The sequence below is a fragment of the Rhipicephalus microplus genome, chromosome 3 (assembly GCF_043290135.1).
Source record: "Rhipicephalus microplus isolate Deutch F79 chromosome 3, USDA_Rmic, whole genome shotgun sequence".
NCBI lineage: Eukaryota > Metazoa > Arthropoda > Arachnida > Ixodida > Ixodidae > Rhipicephalus > Rhipicephalus microplus.
The window spans coordinates 205,177,940-205,197,579 of NC_134702.1; the positions used below are offsets into that span (position 1 = coordinate 205,177,940).

General features: G+C 44.2%; 1 pseudogene; it reads left to right on the plus strand.

Annotated features, from left to right (window-relative positions):
• Positions 1 to 19,309, plus strand: part of LOC142803105 (alpha-amylase-like) — a 46,826-nt pseudogene extending 27,517 nt beyond the window's left edge.
• The last annotated feature ends 331 nt before the right edge of the window (positions 19,310 to 19,640 follow it).

Sequence of the window (19,640 nt, forward strand, 5' to 3'; positions counted from 1 at the left end):
GAGCCCTAATGGCGAAAATAAGAATGAAATAGACTTTATAATGAGGGCACACCCAGGCATCGTGAAGGATGTGGAAGTGGTTGGCAAGGTACGATGCAGTGACCATAGAATGATACGGTCTCGAATTCACCTAGACTTGAGAAAGGAACGACAGAAACTGATACGCAAGAAGCCAATCAATGAGCTAGCACTGAGAGGGAAAGTACAGGAATTCAGAGTCTCGCTTCAGAACAGGTACTCGGCTCTTAGTGAGGAAACCAACCTTAGCATAGCTACAATGAATGATAATCTGACGAGTATCATTACGGAGTGTGCATTGGAAGTTGGAGGCAGGGTAGTTAGACAGGACACTGGCAAGCTTTCCCAGAAAACGAAGAACCTAATTAAGAAGCGTCAAAGCATGAAAGTGTAAAGTACAACAGACAAAATAGAACTGGCAGAGCTTTCGAAGTTAATAAATAGGCGTAAGGTATCTGACGTAAGAAGGTATAAAATGAAGAGAATTGAACACGCTCTGAAAAATGGAGGAAGCGTCAAAGCAGTGAAGATAACACTTGGGATAGGCAAAATCAGATGTATGCTCTAAGGGACAAAGAATACAAAATAACTACCAATATGGATAGAATAGTTGAAATAGTGGAGGAGCTTTACCGAGATCTGTACAGTAGCCGGGACAACCATGACTTTCGTACTATGAGAGCTAGCAGTAACCCAGATGACACCCCACCAGTAATGATAAAATAAGTCAGAAAAGCTTTGGAGAGCATGAAAAGAGAAAAATCTGCTGGTGAGAATCAGGTAACATCAGATCTGCAGAAAGATGGAGGACAGATTGTGTTAGAAAAACTAGCCACCCTGTTTACGAGGTGTCTCCTGACGGGATAAGTACCAGAGTCTCGGAAGAACGCTAACATCATCTTAATACATAAGAAAGGAGATGACAAGGACTTGAAGAATTACAGGCCAATTAGCTTGCTCTCTGTAGTATAAAAGCTATTTACAAAAGTAATTGCTAAAAGAGGAAAGAAAACATTAAATTCAATCAACCAAAGGAACAAGCAGGATTTCGAACAAACTACTCAACGATCGACCACGCTATCAATCAGGTGTTAGAGAAATGCTCAGAGTATAACCAACCACTATACATAGCCTTCATAGATTACGAGAACGCGTTTGATTCAGTAGAAATATCAGCCGTCATGCAGACACTGCGGAATCAGGACGTCGATGAAGTATATATAAACATCCTGGAAGAAATTCACAGGGGATCAACTGCTACCACAGTGCTTCATAAAGAAAGCAACAGAATACCAATCAAGAAGGGTGTAAGGCAGGGGGATACAATCTCCCCAATGCTATTTACCTCGTGTTTACAGGAGGTTTTCAGAAGCCTAGAATGGGAACAGTTAGGGATAAGAGTTAATGGAGAGTACCTTAGTGACCTGCACTTCGCCGATGACATTGCATTGCTGAGTAACTCAGGGGACGTATTGCAACTCATGATTGAAGAGTTGACAAGGAGAGCAGAAAGGTAGGTCTTAAAATGAATCTGCTGAAAACGCAAGTAATGTACAACAACCTCGGAAAAGATCAGTGCTTCGAGATAGGTAATAGCGCACTTCACGTTGTAAAAGACTATGTCTACTTAGGGCAGGTAATAACCGCGGAGCCGAACCACGAGCTTGAAGTAACTAGAAGAATAAGAATGGGGTGGAGCACATTTGGCAAGCACTCTCAAATTATGACAGGTATATTGCCACTATCCCTCAAGAGAAAGGTATATAACAGCTGTATCTTGCCGGTACTTAGCTACGGAGCAGAAACCTGGAGACTTACGAAAAGGGTTCAGCTTAAACTGAGGACGACGCACCAAGCAATGGAAAGAAAAATGGTGGGTGGAACCTTAAGAGACAAGAAGAGAGCAGAGTGGATTAGGGAACAAACGAGGGTTAAAGATACCATAGCTGAAATTAAGAAGAACAAATGGACATGGGCTGGGCATGTAGCGCGTAGACAGGATAACCGCTGGTCACTAAGGGTAACTAACTGGATTCCCAGAGGAGGAAAGCGGGTAAGGGAGAGACAGAAGGTTAGGTGGGCAGATGAGATTAAGAAGTTTGCCGGTATAAATTAGCAGCAGCAAGCACAGGACCGAGTTATTTGGCGGAACATGGGAGTGGCCTTTGTCCTGCAGTGGACGTAGTCAGGCTGATGATGATGATGACGATGGTGATACAGCAGAATCATCAACAAAAAGTGAACAGCCTCGTAGGGTCAAGTATTGCCTTACGGACAACTAGTGGGGCCTTCGCTGATTTGCAAAAGAAATGGTCATGCTGTATTGTGCACCTAGCAACCGTGCTTTCAGTAGACATTTAACGGTACTTTGAAACGACCAGTGCTGCGCTCACAGTCGTTCGCTTTCTTGAAGAATTGTTGAGGCATGCACCAAGAGCAGAAGCAGGCTAGCAGTCCGATGCGCACGCAGCCCGATAACGATATCACAATCTGCCCTTAAAGATGAGGCTGAAGCTTCTTCCAGTTTTAAAAATTTTTTCATTTTTATGGATCTTTTGATCATGAACCTAACTGTTGATTTTTTCAATGGCAACCATCTACGTTGATGCCCACACCAGAGTTTCTACAAAACAAGCTGTTTAACACTATCGCATAATAATTTGCTTAGAGTGTTCATATCGCAATAACAGAACGGGACCAAAGTTGAACTGTGTTTTCCCTCTGCTGAGAAAAGATATTTCAAATAAATGTATTACATTGATATTTATTTATAGGTGGCGTTAAAATGTACAAACGGTGAAAGAATAGGAATGGTGGTTCTAGCGGCCGTACATTGTACGTAACTATCTATACAACTCTTTCCCCAAAAAGTTAGGCTAATATCATTGTTCTTGGTCTAAAATATGTATATCAATAAAACTCTAATAAAATCGTGAATGACAACCAGGACTACCTCTGCATTATTATCAAGACACGCCGTGCTATGGTTACCTTTACTTATTTGCCGCATGAAAAGAGAACAGAATGGTATTGGGTTATTCTGCTTAGCTTTACAACCCTAATTGCCTGTCTTATAATATAAAGGTAAGTCCTGGCAGTACTTCAGCGCTAGAGTACAGTAAATATTGCCAGGCTTACGCCGGGCATCGCTAGGCCCCAAGAAAAAATGAAGTATTTTTCAGTCTTAGTGCAATATTCGTAACCAAGAAGGCGACGTGAAAATACTTGTCTATTTTCTGTGGTTCATTTGGCTCTGTCCATTCCTACATGTGCGCAACAGTGAATTCCTCGAACTTTGTGACCTGAACCATGCTAGGAAGCACGTTAGAGCCAAGATCTCGAGTTCCTGAATCAACTCATCAGTTTGGGAGTAGTCGAATTTCGTGTCAATGCCGCAAAACACATGTGGCCTGCTGACCTGAAAGTTATCTACGCGAAACTCTACAACCTCAGCACAGAGTTCTTCACTGGGGGAGCCATGCCGTTCATCTTCCAGAATCGATATGGGTCAAGGTGATCGATATAGGTCAGGTGATCGATATGGGTCAAGGTGAGCTGATCACCCGCTGGGACTAAAACGAAATGGGCAGAGTGACAGAGTTCAAGTACGGTGCCAAGCTTGGTATGTGCAGAGTCAATCTGTTCTACTGTACTCTGCATGTGAAATCTGACAAAAGAGTGGAACGTAACTCTGTAGCTTAAAGAATTCATGAACATTCTGCGTAGTTGTCCTGCACATGTGCTTCCTGTAGAGTTACTTTAAAGCGTAACTCTGGGGAGCCCGTTCCTCTGTAAGGTGACGTCGTCGTCGCCGCCATCGTCATCGCCGTCAGTGGCGTCGCCACTCGAACGATTGCGCAGTTGCGCAAGCACCGCTACCGTGTAGAGCAGGTGCCAGTACGTAACGAAAATGATGTGCCACATAAAAGGGGGAAGCACTCAAGAGGGCTGGGTAAGCACCCTGCCGACGATTATTATTCTACCACGGGACAAACAATCTGCACATGACGCTAGCCGATGAATTTCGCCGTTTGTGGTCGCACAAACACAAAGCTTTCACTGCAAAGTGTTGCGCCACGATTGAGCAGACACACATTTTATCTGTCTCAGTGCCTAATGCTCGCTCCTTTTACGCACATGTCACGGACACACATCACGATCCAATGTTTGGGCATGCCTCTGTGCCGTGTGTTGCTGAAACCTGGATAAATCCGAAACAAGCCTTCGAAATCGTTGACTAGCATTACTGTTGTAGCTCTCGTAGAGGCCCCAAGACCGCAGCGGGAGTGGCTATCTACCAGCGTACCACCATATATATATATATATATATATATATATATATATATATATATATATATATATATATATATATATATATATATATACATATATATATTGACGGAACTACTGGTACGTAAATTGAAGTTGGTGGATTGTGAGCCGCCAGCTTGGGCAATGGTTTGCTGGCCGTGGCGGCGTACATTTTGACCACCACTTTTACCAAGGACATCGTGCGCTTCCTGCGCCTCGCCTTAACGGTACATCGGCCCACAGCAATGTTAGTTGTAGACGACTTGAATTTAGAGATAAAAATAACAGTCACTTTCCTACCACTTGTGCGCGAGTACATCCTGTCTCTCACCGTCATAACTTATCCCACTGATGTGACGACCTCGTGAAACTCTTGCATAGACCTTGTGGTCGAGGACCAGGCAATTTCGCACCAAGTCGAACATATCTTCGCTCACTTTTTTGATTATCCATCTTCCTTCGTTATAATAAAGAATCGACAGCGCTATAGGGAGAGAGAGAGAGTTTAAGAAAATAAATAGTGGTATGCAAATGTACATACGTAAATGTTTCTTCCAAATCGGTTATCAACACGTATCGCGACATAAAAACACCTAAGCAGCTGCACTCAGGATTTTCATTACACAGTATCATAATTGTCAAGTTTTTTAACTTTGTACTTCTTATGTATGATATGTCTTAGTTATGATAGCTCTTATAACGTATCTGATATTTATGGTACGACGTGCTTTAACGCAGCCAGCTGTATATAACTGATCTATGTACTCTTGTCACCAGTTAATAATGCAACAACCACTTATGCAAGTTGTTCAGTGTGACATAGTTTAAATAGCCTCTGCACTTGTTTTCTGTGCATAAAGTGGAATGACAGAAAAAGAAGTTATTTGAACTCCGCCATTTCTTCAGGTGAAGGTAATGTTTTGAAAAGGGCATTGGTGCTTCGAATTTACAGTGATTACGTGTTCTCTATTTAAAACAAAAATGGGACTAGCGATAGCGGCTGAAATCAAACAAATTGCGGCGCTAGTTTGGTTTAAAATAATTTTTCGTTTGAATTTTTATTTTTAATTTGAATAGCCAGTGGTGCGGCATGAACAAGCTTGCAAGCACACGGAGCAGCGTTGGCTCCTAGATTCGAGAAGGGTGGCTTTCCTTCGACGGGAAAGATGGCGGACCTATGCCCAACTCTGCCCCCGTGGGGAGCGTAGACAGAAACGGTAGTTGCACATGACTTACAATGCAGTCACCAGGCTATGCGAAACCACACAGGATGGGGAAAGCTTTGGTGAAGTGAAGGATACAATATAGTGAGAAGAAAAAGATGCGGTTTGCCTTGAAGTCACCTCTGGCCGCTACCTAAAGGACCGTTGGAATTTTTTTTCATTCTTACTCTATTGTACTACTCTTGTTTCTATCACTTACCAGTGATAATGAAAAGTAGGAGAAACGAGTTTTTTGGCACATGATGTTCGTGTAAAAAAAATCAATTACGATTACAATCCCGCCTATTGAGAAATATGAGTGCAGCTTCGTGTTGTGGCAAGGCTAACTGTGCTTGAACATCTGGCTTCCGGCAAGGTATTGAGTGCACCATAACTTTTAATTTTCGTTTAATAGGACAACACCCCCTGAGCCATTATTTGTCCCTCTGCAGGTAAGCGAGGCACCCAAAATGCCTGGCGTGTGTACTTCGCTGATGATGCATCTGCCTTAGGATGAATAACCACGCCTGCACTTCGAAGTGGATTTGAAGCTCTAAAACACGTACTCGTTACACAATTAGTGCGGTGACTGCTTGTTATTTCACTTTTCCACCATGCTATATCAGATAGTTCACCAGATTTATTGTCGGACATGACGCCTTTATAGTCTTTTTGCGTTTCAAACTCCAGCGCGGCTTTGTGATAGAATATTCGACAGCCCAAGACCCCTGCTCCAAATCTGCATTCGATTCTGTGCAGTTATCCTTTGCTTATATTTTTCTCAATCCCACCCGTTGCGCCACCGACAGCCACGGTGTCGGCAAGCTGCGCTCTATACACCAGAACACAGCAATCTCAGTGCTTGCTGCCATAATGAAAAACGCGTGGCGCCGTCTGTTGCAAGCGCGGCGAAGCAACACTCTCAACTGCCAGGCGAGCAGACGCTCTGCAAATCAAACGCAAACTTCACAACTTGAGTCCGGCTGTAAGCATGTTTCGCGCTATTCCTTTGCTAGAATTTTCTGCTGATTTCATGCGAAACGTTGAGACGTTCCTTCACAGTCCGAAATGTTTGCAGCACATGCATTGGAGGCTGCAGAAGCAACTTCATCGCCCCGCCACGGTGGTCTAGTGGCTAAGGCACTCGGCTGCTGACCCGCAGGGCGCGGGTTCGAATCCCGGCTGCGGCGGCTGCAATTCCGATGGAGGCGGAAATGTTGTAGGCCCGTGTGCTCAGATTTGGGTGCACGTTAAAGAACCCCAGGTGGTCTAAATTTCCGGAGCCCTCCACTACGGCGTCTCTCATAATCATATAGTGGTTTTGGGACGTTAAACCCCACATATCAAGCAACTTCATCAGGTACGCATTATCCGACTGAAAGAAACGCGAACAGCGGAAAGCGTTAACTGCGGCGCGGCTTGGCTGTCACAAGGTCAAATTTATGCCATAAGCTGGTGTCAACGTAGCGCTAGAATCTGGCTTAAACTTACGCTCATGCACCGCATGTGTATCAAATGCCAGTCCTGCCGGGCACTCAGAACACACATGTGGTGCATTGGTGCCAGCCAGAACAAGGTTTTAAAATACAACGATGGCACCGGCCGAATGCACATGTAGATTCACCGAGGGACAGTCAAGGCATGTCGCAGTTCGACGGAGTCGAAAGGCATGATTTCTGCGCCGTTCACATCTCTTTGCAAAGCGATAGTAGGCCGTTACAGTTGTACTAAACCTGCGCGGTGCGTGCATGCACGCGTGAGTCGTAACACTTATATCATACTATTGACATGCGGCCTGCGAAAGATATGGCAATAGTTTTGTGCTGCATACTACAGGCATACTGCACGCAAATCGCTGTTGTAAAGTGGGACAGCTGGAGTCGGGCTTGAATAAACGCATTAACTATACTTACTCCCACATTTCACTGGGCTCGTAGTTTTTTCCTTTCGATTGCAATTATATCTTAAGGCGGCGGAGGTCACCGTTTTTTGTTGTGGACGGCAATCTGTGCAATCGCAAAACACCACACCAGCACGATTCCCGAGATCAGCTGTGCACTTCACACGCAGTGCTCACACGCAGTGCTCAAAACCAGCTCACTTCACACTTGCGCTGGTTGTTCTCGCATCAGATGACAGCGCAGTGGTGCCCAGATGACATATTATAAGCAGGCGTAGCGTTAACAGGCGCGTTTTCGCCTTTCAAACTCCCAAAGCCACTGCTTGCCATGTTAGCGAAGTACGCCTTCGTAGTTTAAAACAAATAATGGCGTCTCTGTAAGCAAGGGTATACCGCCGAAGGCACCTGCATGGGTGCGAGATCGGCGTGCTCTCGTCTAATGTACCTTAACTAGCGCGCTAACGCTGAGTTCAATCGTACGGCTCTCTACATCTGTGGGCCAAGAACATCAAATATTTGTGCAAGCCTTGAACGTTATCGATTGTAATCGCTGGTCCTTGAATTTTTTTTAAAGGTTATAGCTTTCGGTATCACACCTGAAGTAAGAGATGAAGCTCAACATTCGCAACTTCTCAATCAATTATGCCTGTCACGTGTATGATTAGTGCATAGGTGCACCAATTTGTTGCTTCACCATAACCTCGCACTAAAAAAACGCTCGCGTAAGTATCTTTTCTGTTTTACCGCCAGCAACATGTATGAACTGCTCTTTCAAGATACCCTTCAGTATAAAAATATTTACGTGTTTTAAAACACGAGTGTCAGAGAGCAGGAACTCACCGACTGTTTTACTCTGGCCGAAAGCAAGCGTTTAGTAAACTTATTCCATGTGTTCATGTAGAAAGATCACCGAGCTCTTGATCTTCATTACGGTGAAAAGAGCGAGTGCCATTACTGACAAGTGGTTAGTAAACGTTCACAACATTGAAATAGAGGTATGCTTTAGTAAACGCTTAGTTATAGAAGCAGCTGCTATATTGTTTGCTAATTGAACACACGTGATTCACAGTCCTGGCTGTACTTTTTATTTACGCACAATTGAAGGAGCTGTGCTGAGAAAACGCCTCAGACAGTTGCTTAAGAATCTTCGAAGCTTCAGTGAGGCCTGGTACTTTCTTCCGAGTGGTGATGCGCTGACTTTTAGTGCCACCGTGCAGCAAGCGCGGGAGGCTGCCTGGTAAAAATTGCTGCACCGCGTCAACAAATGGTGCCGATCAGTTCAGTGAACATCTCTGACATGTCTGGCCTTTGGTGTATTCTTTCTCTCTCTCTCACTGGAATGTCTGTTTGTAGCGAAAGCCTACTGAGCTCAGCAAATAAATTGGGTGATTGTCCTCGTCTAAACGGAAATCTTCAAGTCAAATCACGAGGCTGTCTGCGAGCTGCTGTAACTACATCATTGACGTATCTTTTGCCTTCGCTGACCGCCTAGTTATCAACATGGTACATTTATGGCTTATTAGAAGTGATTTCACCCCACACGCGCACAAAACCACCATTAAAAACGCCCGTACACGAAATATCACGTGCCCGGCAATACCCCCTTCGTAAATGCACGCTCGCGCTCTTCATCTCGTTCATTTGCCGGAAGCCACGCAACTGGCTGGCTTGTGTCACGTGATCCGTCCACTTGGTCAGATCATGCCCCGCTATCACTTCAAGGTCAGAGTGGTCGGGAGCACTCTGATACAGAGGCTTACGCTCTGAAAGAAGCAACCGATGGTAGTCCGACCGCTTGAATTCTTCCAACCGAAGGCACACATACTTTTCAGGGGCCTCAAAAATGCCTAACTGAACACGTCACAAAAACGTGTTTCGGGGCCTCTTTACAAACTGCGAGGCTGGTCGCTCTTGGAGGCTTAATGCGGTCACCTTGGCTGATGCTAGGTCTCTCCTTGGCGTTGACTGAGTGGAGTTGCCGCACAGCCCGTTACAGACCTTTCAATAAATTCTTAGCTCCAGCGCCAGGAACCCACGTACACACCTGGTTACGGCCCTTTCGGTAGAAGCGCGGGCCTTACTAGGTCCAGCTCGTGCTGCGTCGGGCAAACTCGGACGGCGGCTGTGCAGGCTGTCTCTATAGGCGTCAGATTCAGGAATTTTGTGGACATGCTGCGTCACCTGGTGCCGCAGTTTTGAGTAGTGCAAGCACCATCTCCCGTGCACAGTTTGCAGCGCAATCACGTGCAACTACAGCGTACTAAACGAAAATTCAGCGAAATATTAGGAGTATTTGCGCATTGAGAACTTGAAAAAAAGAGCTACGAATTCCTCTCCGCTAGCCGAACGCGTCACTGAACCACTATAAGGTGCTTGCGGATTCTCTTGCCAGAATGACGGCGAGAACAAGAGCAGACGCAACAGCTCCGCGCTCTACAAAACCTACCCCAGTCGACGCTACTGTTGCGTTGTGAATTGCCGCGGACGTAAAGGACTTCAGTTTTGCTGATTTCTGCAACTTTTACGAAGCAGAACGGCGAGAATGCTCGATACGGGCCGTCACAAACGTGTTGGGTAAACGAATTACTCGCGTTCTCCCCAGCCGGCCGCATGAGAAAGTGTGATAACGAAAGCGATATAATAATGCGCTCCAAAGTTACCACGGAGAACCCTGGTAACTTTGATTATGAAGTTTAACAGAGCCTCTTGCCGCGGTGCGCTATATGCAATAGTAAACAGGTGATGCGTGCTGTAATCATCGCACACGCCGCTACCACTGATAATCTGAAGTGGTCGCCACTACGCAGCGTTACCAATGAAAGGCTTTGAAGGCTCTAACTTCCTGCTTTAACCAGGAAATGTGAACACGTACGTCACACACGTGAACCGCAAATTGATCGCGACCACAATAAGGTTTCTTTTTTTTTTGCTGTTTGTCTCCGCGATTGCTGGAGCTATCTCGGAGGCCTCGGTTTTGCCTTTCGTTGTTTACTGAGAAAGTGGACAAGCACGTAACCCCCCCTTGCAGTATATAGAAGCGGAAGACAACCGTCAACTTAACACTCCCGTAGCGAAAATCCTGATGGCGGTTTTTATCAGTCTGATACAGTTTTCTATCAGTTGTACTCAGTTATACTAGCGTTGTATCAGACTGATATAAAGTCTTACCAGTGCTACCAGCTTTTCTATGGCACTGACTGGCCATATCTATGACGAGTACTAGGTTAGAGGTTTTTATTCTTGTTAGTCTATATATATATATATATATATATATATATATATATATATATATATATATATATATATATATATATATATATATATATATATATATATATATTTCTTTGTTTCTTCTCTTCTTTTTTCTTTCTTTCCTTCTTTCTTTTTTTAGTTTTCTCACACTCTCTCAAACATTTTTCAAGGTGATAGGGACATGGCAGCAACGAAGCTTGGAAGTTCATGTTAGTATAGCTCATCCTCTGATGAAGGGAGGCCCCTCCCGAAACTGTTGGGAAATATGTATATTTATCCTTGTTCACAACGCTTCCGTTGTGCCATGTCCTATACCTTCACGAAGACTAACTGGCCCACTGAATCATTATTCCCACTATATATATATATTGTGAGGAGGTTTATTCGCGGTCAAAGACAGCGACGAGACAGCGTGAAGAACCGTCCAGCGATCGGCACAGCAACGAACCGACGAACCGAAGCACGAGCCGAGAGAGCCGGGCGTTGGCGATGCTGCTTGCTGCAGGCACATCTTCTTCTTCACACTATATATAAATATATATATATATTTATATGATCCTGCCCACGGCAAGCTATCCTTTCACACACTTTGTTTTCTTCTCCTTTACATTACAATTGGCTTAATAATATCCCCTATACTTTCCTTGGCATTATTGTCTGTTAAATCTCATTAATATTGTGTACACGCAAAAAACGAGCCCTTATGTATACACTTGTTTCCCTTATTCATTAACGAGTGTCTCGTACTGGCAGATATGGTGCCTTTAGGTTGTATACGAGGGACTATTGGTCAGCTGCCTGTTAGTAATAAGTTCACCTGCTACGTGACGCCTAACAGGCTTATAAAGAGTGTGCCACACTTGCCGCCCTGGCTACTAGTGGCGCTCACTGACACTGCCAAGTTTAAATTGGCATAGATACCCAATGAAGTGTCTGGAGGGATAGCTGTCGTGGTAGCTCAGTGGTAGAGCATCGAACGCGTTATTTGAAGGTCGCAGGTTCAGATCCTGTCCACAGCAAGTTATCCTTTCACCCACATTTGTTCTCATTCACATTACAATTGGCTTAATAACTTTCCTTATACTTTCCTTGGCATTATTGTTTGTTAAACCTCATTATTATTGTGTAAACTCGGAAAAACGAACCCTTAAGGATACACTTCTTTCCCTTCGATCGAGCTGCCCGTTCTGCCCATACTGAAAGCGATGAAATATCAATTCCGCTTTCCAAAACTGACGCTGCATGGAAACTCCGCATGCTTGCTCGCAAGCGCACCACGTCACAATGGAACGAGCCCCATTTCATTCATGCATGGTTAGGTACTTTAGACCCAACTCTCAGTATTCGAATTCCTCCGGAATTACGCCGACGAGACGCTACTATGCTGTGCAGATTATGGTTTGGCGTCACATTTACCAATGCGTACGCGTTCCGCATAGGAATGGCTGACACTGCTGCATGCGACCATTGTGGCAGTGATGAAACGACTTGGCACATTCTGTGTGAATGCCCACAATACTGCTCGCCGAGACGGTCACTCTGCAAGGCACTAGATGAACTGGACAACCAGCCTCTTTCGGAAGAAAGAATCCTGCGCTGCCGAGAGGACTTTATGTCGCAGAAGAAGGCTGTGAAGGTGCTGCTGCGCTTCTTGCGTTCAACCGGCCTGTCCAAACGACTGTGATCGGAACTTCCTGAATGTGTGCGCATGTAGTTTTTTTGTAATTTATTTTATATCTCTCTATATCTATCCTCTTTCCGACCCTTTTCCCCACCCCCGCACAGGGTAGCAAACCAGTTCGTCTAGGTTAACCTCCCTGTCTCTTCCTTTTATTTATTTCTCTCTCTCTCCCTCCTTTTTCAAAAAAGGTTTACCGACCACACTAGTTATTCCATGTTGGTCCAGTTCAGTCCCACAGATCTACTGTACGCCATCAGGACAATCATCGCTTCTCTGATTTTTAGGTCTGAGTTCGGCCAGCGCTCATCAGAAAACGAGCGGCAAAAGTCGTCTGCATCCTGCTCATGATCTGTGTCACTGTCGACATGGCTGTCACTTATGCCTGCATCGTCGCAAGCCAGATTGTAGTTTGGTCGGCATGGCTTAAGAGCGAGTTTTTCTCGAAGCCATAGGTGTCGTTGGGATCAGGATTTTCATTGCTGTCACCATGTGAATCAATGACACTTCGTATGTCGAGCGTCGCTGTTCTAGAACCCCCGTTACCAGCTGAAGTTTGTGCATCTTTATTGCTAGAGCATGGCACGCTGGCAGATAGCGCTTCGGCCGCTTTTTGATATAGGCTCGTTGTCCGCGGTTCTACATATTGTGATCCAGGCTCTAAGTCGCACTTCCTCTTGTTGTATTGAAAATGGGGTTGACTTGATTCCTTGTTCCACCAAGTTGTACGCGAATTTCAAATAACGCGCTTCATGGTGTCCACGAAAACTGAGGCCGCAGTAGACAATCTAGGTAGGTCCAAGATGCATTGAGAGCGGTAATGTACACCCTAAAAGAAGCTTCACGTTCATGCCTTGCTTGACTTGCTATGAAGATAGAGTGCGCGGTGCCGTCAACTAGGATAAAACATGCAGCGAGACTGCCATGAGGCCCTGATGTCGATGAGATAAACGCATATTCGGCGTAAACAAACGTGAACAACACCTGGCGACACAACTGGTTTGTTTGATATTTATATTTATAGTGCTTATGATAAAAATTGAAATTATATATTAAGAATCAATATTTTGGCATACTTTAAAATAGAAAACCTAATTGAGGTATTTCAACTACACATTAAATTTGTTTTGGTCATACAGCTAATTTCAATGGGTTTGAAGAGTTCCACTGAGGACACCACCATCGTCATTATGACCACAGTGCACGTTCTTTTTTTGTGTGTGTATTCTGTGTTGCTTTGCAGTGCCCGTGCTCTAGCTCGAAGATTACGCCGGCGATATGTTTGCATGCACTCGCTCCCGCGACAATAATAAAAATTGAATAGTCCCAGTCGCTTCTTGTAAGCACCTAGAACCTGAAGATACGTGACATTTCAATCCTCGTAAGTGGTACAGAGTTTGCTGGGAAGATGACACGCATTGCGGCCACTACCACGCTCAAATGGTTAGGCTTTACGGTGAGTTTGCCTCTTCTTATCCACATTCCAAAAAGGGGGGGGGGATGAAACACTCAGTTTGAAGTTATCCACTGATCGTTTTTTATAGGAACCGAGGACGATGCTCTAAAAGCTACAGAAAAACGAAAATCTACCACTCAGATACCAGACAGCGACTCTTCTGAAAGCTGCAGTTCGGATGAAGTGGAAGATTTTTCGTTTGTAGAGGTAAGTTCAATTATTCACGTGCAGCAGATGTCCTACCTAGCGGCGTAATTATTATCGAGAGCCAGCTTTGATATGGACCTGCCGAGTCGCAAACAGAGCAGCGATGCTCTAATGTATACGCACGTGCGCCGGTGCAGTCATATTTACACTTGCAGGTGGTGAGAAAGATCCAATATGTCGAATAGCTACGTTATTCTTATATTGAAGTATCAGTGCCGCTTTGCCACTTTTTTCATACAAATGAGTGGTTTGTGTGGATAGGATTGGCTCGTGTGGATACGATGCACGACAATGTGTGCGCCTTCTTTTTACATGAAAACAAGATATAAGCGGTGAAATATCGTACAATAAAACCTTATTTATTAGAACTAAGCTATTTTGAATTGGAATATTTACACGATGCCGTATTTTTCTGTGTGAGTCTGAATGGATAATTAGAAACGGCGGTCAGCACCAGTCCGGTTAATTTGATAACTTACCTTGTCATGCGCATGCCAATTTCCGATCCCGATTTCCCCGCTTATAGGCGGAAACAACTGCTCTTAAAAGCCACAAGGCAATTCCACGTAGCGATACTAATGAGCTGCAGCTGAATTCAGCAGTCCATCTTCAATCGCTACTTCTATCGAAAAAAAAAAAGAACGGTCTCGGGGTCAAACAAAACGTGTGCCCTCGAGAAAAAAAAACGTGCTTCCCTGCAATACAGCAGTGGCAGCGAAGCATGGGCAGCTTGTCGAATGTTTCTCGCGAGGTCAGGGCGTTATGATTTACTCAGTCTTCCTCGGATAATAAACAAATATAATGAAGGCCATTATGGCGGAATTCAGGATGTATACAAACCACTGAATGCCGGTTGCTCCAGCAATTTGTGCACTTGCAGTGCTGGCAGAGTTCTTGCTTGCAACGCCTACTTCGAAAACTAGCTCGGTAGCTTCAATGGTCATGCTTTTCAGCTAGAACATATCGCCCATTTCAACACACTGGCCATCATGAAATTCTCAAATTTACCAAAAAGAATTGGTGAGTGGTCGTATCAATACGAACCTCCAAATGCCGGTTGCTCCAGATATTTGTGCACTTGCACTGCTGGCAGAGTTCTTGATTGCAACGCCTACTTCAAAAACTAGCTCGATAGCTTCAATGGTCATGCTTTTCAGCTAGAACATATCTCCGATTTCGACGCACTGGTCATCATTAAATTCTCAATTTTACCAGAAAGAATTGGTGAATGGTTGTATCAATACGAACCTCCACATGCCGGTTGCTCCAGCAATTTGTGCACTTGCAGTGCTGGCAGAGTTCTTGCTTGCAACGCCTACTTCAAAAATTAGCTTGGTAACTTCAATGGTCATGCTTTTCAGCTAGAACATATCGCCAATTTCAACACACTGGCCATCATGAAATTCTCAAATTTACCAAAAAGAATTGGTGAGTGGTCGTATCAATACGAACCTCAAAATGCCAGTTGCTCCAGCAATTTGTGCACTTGCACTGCAGGCAGAGTTCTTGTTTGCAACGCCTACTTCGAAAACTAGCTCGATAGCTTCAATGGTCATGCTTTTCACCTAGAACATATCGCCAATTTCAACACACTGGCCATCATGAAATTCTCAAATTTACCAAAAAAACTAGCTCGATAGCTTCAATGGTCGTGCTTTTCACCTAGAACTTATCACCAATTTCAACACACTGGCCATCATGAAATTCTCAAATTTACCAAAAAGAATTGGCGAGTGGTCGTATCAGTACAAACCTCCGAATGCCGGTTGCTCCAGCAATTTGTGCACTTGCACTGCTCGCAGAGTTCTTGCTTGCAACGCCTACTTCGAAAACTAGCTCGATAGCTTCAATGGCCATGCTTTTCACCTAGAACTTATCACCAATTTCAACACACTGGCCATCATGAAATTCTCAAATTTACCAAAAAGAATTGGTGAGTGGTCGCATCAGTACAAACCTCCGAATGCCGGTTGCTCCAGCAATTTGTGCACTTGCACTGCTGGCAGAGTTCTTGCTTGCAACGCCTACTTCGAAAACTAGCTCGATAGCTTCAATGGTCATGCTTTTCAGCTAGAACATATCGCCAATTTCGACACCCTAGATATCATGAAATTCTCAAACTTACCAAAAAGAATTGGTGAGTGGTCGTATGAATACGAACCTTCACATGCCGGTTGCTCCAGCAATTTGTGCACTTGCACTGCAGGCAGAGTTCTTGCTTGCAACGCCTACTTCAAAAACTAGCTCGATAGCTTCAATGGTCATGCTTTTCAGCTAGAACATATCACCGATTTCGACACACTGGCCATCATTAAATTCTCAATTTTTACTAGAAAGAATTGGTGAATGGTCGTATCAATACAAACCTCAAAATGCCGGTTGCTCCAGCAATTTGTGCACTTGCACTGCAGGCAGAGTCCTTGCTTGCAACGCCTACTTCGAAAACTAGCTTGGTAACTTCAATGGTCATGCTTTTCAGCTAGAGTATATCTTCGATTTCGACACACTGGTCATCAATAAATTCTCAATTTTTACCACAAAGAATTGGTGAATGGTCTTATCAATACGAACCTCCACATGCCGGTTGCTCCAGCAATTTGTGCACTTGCAGTGCTGGTAGAGTTCTTGCTTGCAACGCCTACTTCGAAAACTAGCTCGATAGCTTCAATGGTCCTGCTTTTCACCTAGAACATATCGCCAATTTCAACACACTGGCCATCATGAAATTCTCAAATTAACCAAAAAGAGTTGGTGAGTGGTCGTATCAATACGAACCTCCAAATGCGGGTTTTTCCAGCAATTTGTGCACTTGCACTGCAGGCAGAGTTCTTGCTTGCAACGCCTACATCGAAAACTTGCTCGGTAGCTTCAATGCTCATGCTTTTCAGCTAGGACATATTGCCAATTTCAACATACTGGCCATCATGAAATTCTCAACGTTACCAAAAAGGCTTGGTGAGTGGTCGTATCAATACGAACCTCCAAATGCAGGTTGCTCCAGCATTTCTGCATTCTCACTGCAGGCAGAGTTCCTGCTTGCAACGCCTACTTCGAAAACTAGCTCGATAGCTTCAATGGTCATGCTTTTCAGCTAGAACATATCGCCGATTTCGACACACTGGCCATCATTGACTTCTCAATTTTTACCAGAAAGAATTGGTGAATGGTCGTATCAATGACGTGCTGGCGCAGCGAGGAGCAAGTGAGATGTTGCCTTCTTGTCACTTTTGTGCTGCAGCAAAGCACGTATTGCTTTCCGCAGGCAGAAATTTCAGTTGACCACACCTGCGTTTTTTTTCTTCCTTTTTCTTTTTGTTGGTAGCAGCGAAGTTCACCATTTCTTCGTGTTTGCAGCCAATTTAAGACCAGGCATTGCAGAAAAACATAACCTTTGTAGCCGCAAACTAGCCGGTGCAAGAAATTATTATCCTGATTACTTTAAAGAATTGAAATTTGTTTGCATCCTATTTATAATATCTTCTGTTATTCGAAAATGTGCTTAATTTTGAGATTTCTCGCGGCACTGCTGGCTTCGAATTAACGAGGTTTTACTGTATCCTGGGTTGACTGTGCATTCGCAGGAAACATGACATCAAGCTAATGCTCAACAGAAAAAAAGGCTTTTGACAAATATTTCAAAAGAAAAAAAAGAATCGGGACCTCTTGTTTGGAGACGTTGACAAAGATGGTGGCATAACGTCTCAAGGAAGATGTCAATTCGCTGAGGGCTGAAAATGCTTAGTTATTAGAGTGCATTAGGATACTTGAAAGGGCTCTTTGCTAGAAAATTTCCGAAACAGGTTTGGTTATAATTTCCTTTTAAGTTATTGTCATGCACGGTTGCTAGTGTTTAAACATCAGTAGGTTGCAGCTTTCTTATATCGATAATTCAATTTTGCTGTAAATCAGAATGCAACCTAAGCTTATATCCCAAACGTGGCAGTGACGCACACGTTATTCTAATCACTTGCAGGTATGCTTTTTCGTACTGTCGCAGCATGGTGTACGTTAAAGAACACCACATGGTCAAAATTTCTTAACCCCAAAACTATGATGTCCCTGGTCATCACATCATGACTTAGAAACGAAACACCCAGCCTATTATTTTACTATCACTAGGTATCTCATCTGCATGCAATATTTGTCATGTTATTTGGCCTGCTAGGCTGCGCACCCTAGTCTTTTCAGTCAGACCTAGGATGCAACTGTAATGAGTGTGCGATACGCTTTTTTTGCATGCTCTGCTTTTTTATTGCAGATGAAAAGCTCGTGGTTTGCGAGAGCTGCAGCCGCACACCGACACCATTGAAATAAGCTGCGCCTTTGGCACTACCAAGCCCTGCTACTGTGCAACCATCATGTATTGCCGCCGTCCGGTCACCAGAAAGCGTGGCCGTGCGGCCGCCATATACCCCACCGTGACGCCGCCACGCACTGCCACCAAGACCACGGGCACCACTGAAGTTTTTGATCGGCAACGAGTGGTCTCCGCAAGTGACAGGGAGGACGATGAACAGCCGGGGCGAATCGTGAATTATGTGCCCACTGACGAAGAGGCATTATAAAACCCTGTGCACTTTGTCATACGACTGTTCTGCAGTAATGAGGAAATGTGTATTGACATATTGTTGTATACACATTATCTTCGATTTCCTTTATAGGTGCAAACGGGCCGAGGAATGGCCATATTCGAGGGCGTTTAGAGCCGTCTCATGAGCATAAAAAGTGAGACTTGGTTTGTGCGTGAGGCAGCTGCGGCCATTTTTTCAACTGCAGGCCTAGTCGGGTGCTCTGTCACTGGTGCAGCCTCCAACCGTACTGAATAAAGGCGAAACTTCCCTTGGACAAGGAAAAGTACACGGTGTTTTCTGGTAGGAACAATTTCCCAGTCTGCCCAAAATTTATGAAAGTGGTAGGCTCCATGCTTGTGCATATCAGGGAATTCGGTGAAGGCTCTACTGTCAACTTGTGTTGTAACTACAAAGGCTTCAAGCCTCGTATTTTTGCCTATTGTAGTTGGGCGCCTTTATGCAAAATCAACAAATTAATAAAAATAAAAAAGAATACAATGAAAGCACTCGCATTTATTTATCATATTTGCTTCTTAGTTTCGACATAATTGTCACCAAAAAAGTGTCCATAATATGCTCGTTTTTGATCATGCAGATTTCTTCAATCATTATTTGAAGAAATCGGTGCCAATTGCTGAGGTGAACCAACAGATCAAGATCCTGAACAAAGCGATTGCGAACAAAATTAACTACCTCAAGAAATCCAAAAATTAGTTCATCAAGCATAAAATAAAAGGTTTTATCTGATTTTTGTGTTCACTTTTATTAACTATCCTGCTCACTTTAAAGCAGTGGTGAGCCCACCAGTCAGCTAAGCACCAATGCACTTATATAAGAGGTTCTACTGAATAGATGGGGGCGCCTATATACTGGTGCACCTATAGACTGGTACACCTACAGACTGGTACATCTCTCAAGAAACTGATAGTCTATCAGTTTTTCTATCAGAATTTTCGCTAGGGTCTAACAACAGTTCAACGCACAGGAAGTGAGAGATCAATAGAAAATGCAGCTGGAAAGACGAAAATCATCAGGGCCACTCGTG